The sequence below is a fragment of the Daktulosphaira vitifoliae genome, unplaced genomic scaffold (assembly GCF_025091365.1).
Source record: "Daktulosphaira vitifoliae isolate Bord-2020 unplaced genomic scaffold, ASM2509136v1 Scaffold_46, whole genome shotgun sequence".
NCBI classification, from domain to species: Eukaryota; Metazoa; Arthropoda; class Insecta; order Hemiptera; family Phylloxeridae; genus Daktulosphaira; species Daktulosphaira vitifoliae.
This window is the reverse complement of record NW_026099615.1, coordinates 2,925-11,260: the sequence shown is the minus strand read 5'-3', so window position 1 is coordinate 11,260 and position 8,336 is coordinate 2,925. Positions and strand designations below refer to the sequence as shown.

The following is an 8,336-nucleotide window of genomic DNA, read 5'->3' as shown; positions in this document are numbered from 1 at the left end:
AGGGGGGGCATTGGCAACAAATTCGAAATAAAGGTGATTAAATAGTCAATATAGAATAGATCTATATACATTTTATGAAAATCGGTGGGTACCACACCGTGACCTCCCCTTGTCAGCCAAGTGAATTATCTGTTTTTATATAGTCTGTGCTACTAGCGCTTTTAGTTCACGATAAACACCATTTTAATGCGGCTAAAACATTGGACATATAGTGCCGACCGCCAACCTGAGAAATAACCGTGGAAACGATTAACGCAGCAGCAAAGTGACTGATAGAGTCGTTCATTAAAAATATTGTTATTTTTTAAGTTGTAAATTTTTCAGAATCGGTCACACTGTAATATTGTTTAGCGTAACATGATTTACTTAAAATGGCCAACTCAATGTGTTTGTTATTTGTGTAAAGTCTCTCAAGAAGTTATATCTTTTTTTTGTGTTTAATTTTAATTTTAATGAAATAATTAATTAATCTATTTCATCTTTCTTGTAATGGTATTTATCTTTTAAAATGTCTCTCTTTAGGTAAGTTACTAGCTATATCATTTTTATAGACGTTAATGAATTTATTCATGACATTACATTTGAATGAATTAATTTTTCGGTATTTATTTGTTGAATACTTTTTGTGTTATACAGTATGCTACCGGCTCCAACACAGCGGTATGATGTCAAAATACCGCCTTATAGCAACCGTATGGGATGGGTTCCACGAATTATTGAGGTATTTTAATTAAAATATTAATTGTTTTAAGAATAGTATAATTATACAGAATGATCTGATATCTTTAAAAACTTTTGATTTTAATATTGAATTTTGTATGTTACTTATTTAAAAATAATATTTAGTTGTGGTCTTCATTCACTGGTGTAATCATGAGGGGTGGTATGAGTGTCCAATATCCCTATTGTAAAAATAATTATATTGTGAAGTTATAATATTTTTTTGCTGGCAAGAAGAAGTGAAAATTCTTTTTATAAATATTCCCCATCTTAAGAGAAAAACGTTATTATGCCAGTGACTATGTTTAAAGCATATATTTTATTTGTATCTAATTAAAAAAAATATATATTATTTTTTTTTTTTTTAAATATCTATTTTTTGTCCTTTTTCTTACATAAAATTTTGATTGGTCTAACAACTGTAAGATTACGTCAGCTACACTGCAAAACGTCGTAATTACTTTTATTAAATTAATAGGAGAAGTGAAAAACTGTGAGATGCATTTTTATTCATGAATTATATATAATTTTTTTACTTTATTATTCTTCAAAATATATTCTATTATTATTATATTAGATATAAAAAATTTTTAATTTTATAATAATGTTGATTGGTAAATTTGACTAATGAGGTTTCGGTTGTATAATATTTATTTGGTTAATTAGCATAATAGCAATGAATATTCTATGACATGATTGCTTGTATTATGATTAGTGAAGGACATTATCGATTAACTGTTTCCCCAGGGCTCTCTTGTGAGTCCACAGTGTGTTCATTGCTTTTTTGACTTTTGACTCAACATGTGAATTACATTTTAGCTTACTATTTAGGATAATACCTAAATATTTCACCTCTGACATAAAGCCAATATCTTGTATATTCAGGCTAAGTGTATCAAGACTGTTCTTTTCCTAGTAAACATTACTACCTCTGTTTTGTTTGGATGAACAGTTAGGTTGTACTTACTACACCATATGTGTATAGTGTTCAGTATCTGCTGTGTCATATCTATAATTGTGTTTGGGAATTTAACCACCACTACTATAGCCAAGTCATCTGCATAGGCTTGTGTGTAACAATATAGGTTTCACCCTTTAATAAGTGAGTCTAAAACTAGATAACATAGCAAGAGAGATAACACCCCTCCTTGTGGGTATCCCTGTTTAACTCTTGATTATTTTGGTTTCATTGAGCTGTTCCAAAATTAGCTCTAACCCTTTTTGCCAGAAGTACAGGAAAAATTTCGTCATAGCCTGCATCTTTAGTCCATTCCTTAGTGATCGCAGAAGTCTAGTTGCTATAGGGAATTGTTGTATTTTCTCACAGAACTTCTTCCAGTTTTCTCTTTTGGACTATTTCAATACAGAATTGTAGTTCCTTTGGGCGTCTTTATAGGACTCTCAGTGTTGTTCTAAGTCTGATTTCATTGCTTTATTTAGAGGCTTACGTTAACTTTTTTTTAATTTAGACAAGTTAGCGTTCCACCAATCTACACCCTGCTCTGTACCTATTCTTTTTATTAAAGGGCAGTTTTTCTTGTAAGCCGAGACAATGGAGTCCTCTAGGATATTTACAGCCCTTTCAGTACTCTGTCTTGACCCCAATCTAAACTGTAGGTTAGATTCAGGTCACGTGAAAGATCTGCCCTGTAGTTATCCCAGTTTGTTCTTTTCTGATTCTTGTAGTACTCCGTTTCAACTTGAATTGTATCCAAACATTACAGAACTTCTTCCAGTTTTCTTTTTTTGAACTATTTTAGCATTAATTAGGAATTGTTTAACGATTTTGACACTTGATTCAGCGCAACCCCTTGTTTCAGAATGGAATGGTGCTCCCATTAAATGTCTAAAGCCTAATTTTTTACAGTAGTTTTCGAATTTTAACTCCTTTTTAGTGGCAAACGAATTTGCCACTAAAACATTTCGCATCGTCAGTTGTTATTGTATGCGGAATTCCAAAACGAGCGATCAACTCTGAAAATTTTGTAATAACAGTTTGCGCAGTCATGGAATTAACCGAAAATGTCTCTAACCATTATGAAGTTGCATCTATTAATATCAATAAAATTTTATTTCTGTGCGGCTCTAAATAATCACAATGCACCCGAGTCCACAGCCTTTGAGGCCATCTCCATGGAGTAATTGTTGATTTCGGTGGATTTGGCCTAGCGTTTGTATAAACATAACAATCACAAACCATATTCTCAATGTCTTTGTCAATTGTTGGCCACCAAAAATATGATCGTACTTAGCCTTTCATACTGGTCATATTTATGTGACCAGTTATATATTTTTACTTATGTAAAAAAGTTATGGCAATTTTAAGTAAAAAAAATTTCGAAAATTAGCCATTTTTAAATTTGTAATTATTTTGGAGGTTTCTCTCATTTACGGGGAACGAGGTTAATATTTTCAATTTTTGAGTGTAATATATTCGATTAGATACGATTTGNCATACACTTTTCAATAAGTTATAGCATTATAAAGTTAAAAATGTAAAAAATAAAATCGAGAATTTTCACACAAAAATAGCATTTGGTAGCCATTTTCGCCCATGAAGATAAGTCCAGAGGTCAAATTTTTTTTTTTCAAATTAAAGTACATTACATTAGCTTTAATTTAAGATTTATATAAAAGTGTCAGACTTTCCGGAACATTTTCAAAAGTCAAGTTAAAAAAGTTAATTTTTTGTGAAAAAGTTGTCATTTTAAATCCCCCCCTGTGGGCAGGTTAAGTGTCAGATTTACAAAAATTATATACCAAATGATAGACAAAGATATCAAGCATCTATAAAAAAAAAATTATGANTACCAAATGATAGACAAAGTTATCGAGTATCTATAAAAAAAAAATTACGTTGATTTGTTTATTTTTGAAAAAGTTATGGAAGTTTTAAGAAAAAAAAGTGAAAAAAATGACAAAATTTACCGATTTTTAAATTTGTAATTTTTTTGGATATTTCCCCCATTTGAAGGGAACGAGGGAAAATTTTTCAATTTTTAAGGGTAATGTCTTCGACTAGATACGATTTATGATCTTTTGACGTATCGTTGAAAGAAATCCGTTCGGTGAGAGCTGAGAAAAAATGTTAACAGACACAAAAAAAAAACACATCATAGTAAAACTAATATAATCTCAGCTTCGCATCGAAGCTAAAATAGGTATTAATAGGAATATAAAAAACATTTAAATTTTTTTTTGTCGCTGATATCACTTTTTCTCAGCTTCTACTTGACTGATATTGCTTAATGGAAAGTCACAAATTCAAAAAATGTTTCTAGTTGAGTCTATAAATTAACTTTTTTAACTAATTTTAAACAATTAGAAGCTATAATAAAAAATTTCAAATAAAATGTTCGAAGAAATTTAATTTATATGATTTGAAAAAAATCCATAATGAGTTCTTATATAAAACTATACATGTATACTTCTAATAATATTCTCTCCTACTAATATTCAATTTTAAAGTATACAGTAATTATAAAAATTGATATGTATTAAGCTAGTGTTTAAGCCTCTTTAAGACACCGCCGTTGTGTACATCGTTCGCCTGCATGTATTCGTAAACAAATTTTACAGAGATTTAACTCAGCTACCTGTTTAATTCTCTATCTCACACATACTTAAAGTATCGGTCATGTATACACCGTATGCGTTTGTTTACAAACAAAACATTTTAGTTCGCTCGTAACTGCAAATCCGTTAGAGCTAACAAATTTATTTCTTGCTATAGGCTATTTAAACTCTTTTTCCTGTTTTACCATATTAACAGCCTCTAAAATTCGAAAACGAGATTTCAAAAACTTTAATTTCTGGTTCTTTTTCTTCTGCGGAAAAAACTTACCATTTCGTCACTGAAGTTTGGTCCAGCTTTGATAAAATTAAATGTATTAAAATGGCTCTGCACTGTTGTGACCTAATGTTTCTGTTGATATTATTAAACAACACACTGGGTACAGTAATATTATTTAAGATAACAGTTTAATGTATTTTTACTTATGTTAGTATAGTACAAGGTCAAAGGGACACATTCCTTTTACGATTATGTTGTTTTACTCAATGCAGCCTATTGTATACATGTTTACAGTTTAGTCGTAGTTTCACCGTCTATCGAGTAAAGTGACCCGTTGCCGTTGTACATCTCTTATATTATATGTTTTGACATTTTATATTAAATACTATTATATTACGAATAATTTCTAAATCTTTTAATTACATAACCTATTCCATTCAACAGTTTCTAACGAATTTATACGATTGACAATAGTGCCAGTTAACCTACGTAACGTAGAGCCCGATTCTCTTTTTAGTGGCTCCAAATCAATCAGGGCGCGCACATGAACTTGAATTAGCACTTAACGGTATTTATAGCGCTCTATTAGCCTACTCCGTGCTACTATATATTGAGCCGCAGTGGTTTCCAAACTATGTATTACCATGGCCGCTTCTCCTGTTAGAGATTTTAAAATAAAATTTGGTTTATGCAACAGCAAATAAAAATAATGACTTCTGTATTTAATACAGTAAAATGACAGTATAAATTTGGCCTAAAATCATTAACTTTAACAAGCTGTAACGGACGAACGGTAAATCGGATAGAAAAAATTATTTGTAATTTTGGAAACCCCCTGTGGGCAGGTAAAGGGTCAAATGTGTCACAAAAATATATCAAATGAAAGGTACATACCTAAAGTATCTATAAAAAAAATTATATTGATTTGTTCATTTTTCAAAAAGTTATGGCAGTTTAAATAAAAAAAATGTCGAAATAAGCGGTTTTTAAATTTGTAATTTTTTCGGGGATTTCCCCCGTTTACGTAACGAGGAAATTTTTTTCAATTTTTGAGGGTAATGTCTNGTTTTTAAATTTGTAATTTTTTGGGGGATTTCCCTCGTTTACGTAACGAGGAAATTTTTTTCAATTTTTGAGGGTAATGTCTTTGACTAGATATGATTTGGGATCTTTTGACGTATTGTTCGTCAAAATCGGTCCAGCGAGAGCTAAGATTGAGCGANGGGATCTTTTGACGTATTGTTCGCCAAAATCGGTCCAGCGAGAGCTAAGATTAAGCGTTTTTTTTGCAAAATGTATTATTGATTCTTATTTCAAATCCAAATTTTCACTTATAAAGAGGACGTCATAGAGAGAATAAAACACAGTTTTTAACATACTAGAGTCCCAAATTTTGTACCAAATTATAAAGGACCAAGCATTTGTATTTTTTCGTTAACATCATTTCTAGTATTTTATATTCACTATTAATCATTTTTATTTTTTAAATGTTCAACAAATAGCTTCAGAGTTGCGTTATCAAAATTATAAAAATCACACACATAAAAAAATAGAAAATAATATTAAATTTGTTTGATTAATTTTTTTTTTAAATTAAATTAAAGGTGATTGCGTCGTAGACAGCTGCATAAAAAGATACAAAATAACTTTTATTCTTTATTCTCGGACGAAAAGAATCGATTTACAAACGGCTAAACTTAAATAATTAATTCTCCCAAAATTTCAATTATATNGTACAAGGTCAAAGGGACACATTCCTTTTACGATTATGTTGTTTTACTCAATGCAGCCTATTGTATACATGTTTACAGTTTAGTCGTAGTTTCACCGTCTATCGAGTAAAGTGACCCGTTGCCGTTGTACATCTTATTATATAATAGAACAAGAAAAAAAAACGTTTTTCTGGGAAAATTACTTAGCGTGCTACGATTATTAAATTTTTTTTTTTCAACGAAAGTACTCGGTCAGCAGACTCCGGGAAAATTATTGGCGAAAGTCGAAAAATTTTTGCCGCTCGCCCGCGAGCCTTTTAAAATTTCGACCGTTTTAAAATGAAGCCTTTAAAATGATTTCTGATGTCGGAAATTTTTGTATTTGCAAAAATAACATTTTTAACGAAAATATAAGTAAAAATTAAGTTACAAATGGAATTAATACAAAATAAGGGGTTTCCTTTTAAGTTTATGAACACATTATATTAAGAAAAGTATCATGCATTTACTTGAACGTGTACGATTGCGTACAAGCCCAAAATCTAAAATTTGAAGGTGTCTTATAATTTTAACCGCTATTGTAAATGAAAATTTAAAAGGTGAGTTTTAAAGACTATTTTTTTAAAGTTGAGAACATTTTTGTAAAAATAAATTTACAATTATTCAAAATAAAAAATAAATTTTTTAGCATGATTTACTCAAAAGTTCATATTTTTTTATAGTAAAAAATTAATTGAATTACAATGCTATGTTATATATTTTCTAAAATTAGATCATACGTAGAGCTACACTGACGTGACTGCTGCCAATCAAAGCACTGTTTTGTTTTCGGACCGAGTGATCTATTTGTTTTCATATAGTCTGTGTTACTAGCGCTTTTAGTTCACGAACTAAAAACTAAACACCACTTTAACACGGCTAAAGCATTGAACATATAGTGACGACCGTCATCCTGATTAAATAACCGTGGAAACGGCTAACACAGCGGCACAGTGACTGATAGAATCGTTCATTAAAAGTGTTGTAATTTTTTTTTTAAGTAGTCGTATTTTTCGGAATTGGCCACCTGTAATATTGTTTAGCATAACATGTTTTATTTAAAATGGCCAACTTATCGTGCCTGTTATTTGTCTAAAATCTCTCAAGTAGTAGTGATTTGTTTTGTAAATATGCAAATTTATTGAAAATACCTCATTTTAGAGGGGTCTTTAGCAGAGACACATTTTCGTGGACCGTTAAAACATGTAATAATTTTTAAAAGCCCCGTTATGTTATAGTAGGGTTTTCAAACAGACCGTAAAAATAGTGAAAGTAAATCAATGTCTGAATTGGATCAATATAATTTAACAAATCTTAAAGTCCATTTAAATTCAGAAGTTTACCCATAAAACGATTTAAGATGTAACTTTGACTGTAAACTAATTAGTATTTTATTTTCCTACTATGTTAATTTTCAAAAGAGTTATTATTATAGACCTTGGTGTACGCCTTTAGTAAATAAAAAACAATTTCTTAATTTAATACCTATTGCCGTAATCGACATGTCAAAGCAGAACGATACAATTATAGTCTCGTCTTTTGACCTAGGTATTGAAATTGAAGCATCAGCAGCGTTCCCTGCTAATACAACTGCATATGCTCTAGTAATTTCAGACAATGTATTTATATATACACCTTTTGACGGAACTGACCGTATAATTTAAATTAAACATTTATTATTAACCTTGTAATTATTATTATTATTATGAAATAAATATATTATATACAAATAACAACACTGTTTTTATTTTAGATTATAAGTTAATTATAAGAAACTAGTACAATATATAAAGTTATTGTTTATAAATTATTAATGTAAGTTAATTTTCTGACGTGATTGGGTTTCTACCATTTTGAAGCCTATGGACTATAACTATTTTCTCGAGTAAACATTGTTGTATTGAAAAATGCCGAACCGACCTTTTCGTCATACATTTCTTCTTTTTCCTAAACAAATTATAAATTTAATAACAATAATGATAATGACAATCTAGGTTCATTAAACTCACATTAATTTGAAGCGTACCCTCGGACCATGACTTGGCCCAACGATCAACTATAACATTGTATGC

General features: G+C 30.0%; 1 long non-coding RNA gene across 3 annotated transcripts; it reads left to right on the top strand.

The window, feature by feature from the left end:
* The first annotated feature begins 220 nt into the window (after nucleotides 1-220).
* Nucleotides 221-7,925, top strand: LOC126908937 (uncharacterized). Of its 3 annotated transcripts, none has more exons than XR_007704878.1 (3): nucleotides 221-522; nucleotides 637-721; nucleotides 7,813-7,925. It is a non-coding gene; the product is annotated as an uncharacterized LOC126908937 (long non-coding RNA). The 3 variants fall into 3 exon arrangements; XR_007704879.1 differs by lacking the exon at nucleotides 7,813-7,925 and adding an exon at nucleotides 6,998-7,226; XR_007704880.1 differs by lacking the exon at nucleotides 7,813-7,925 and adding an exon at nucleotides 847-1,081.
* The last annotated feature ends 411 nt before the right edge of the window (nucleotides 7,926-8,336 follow it).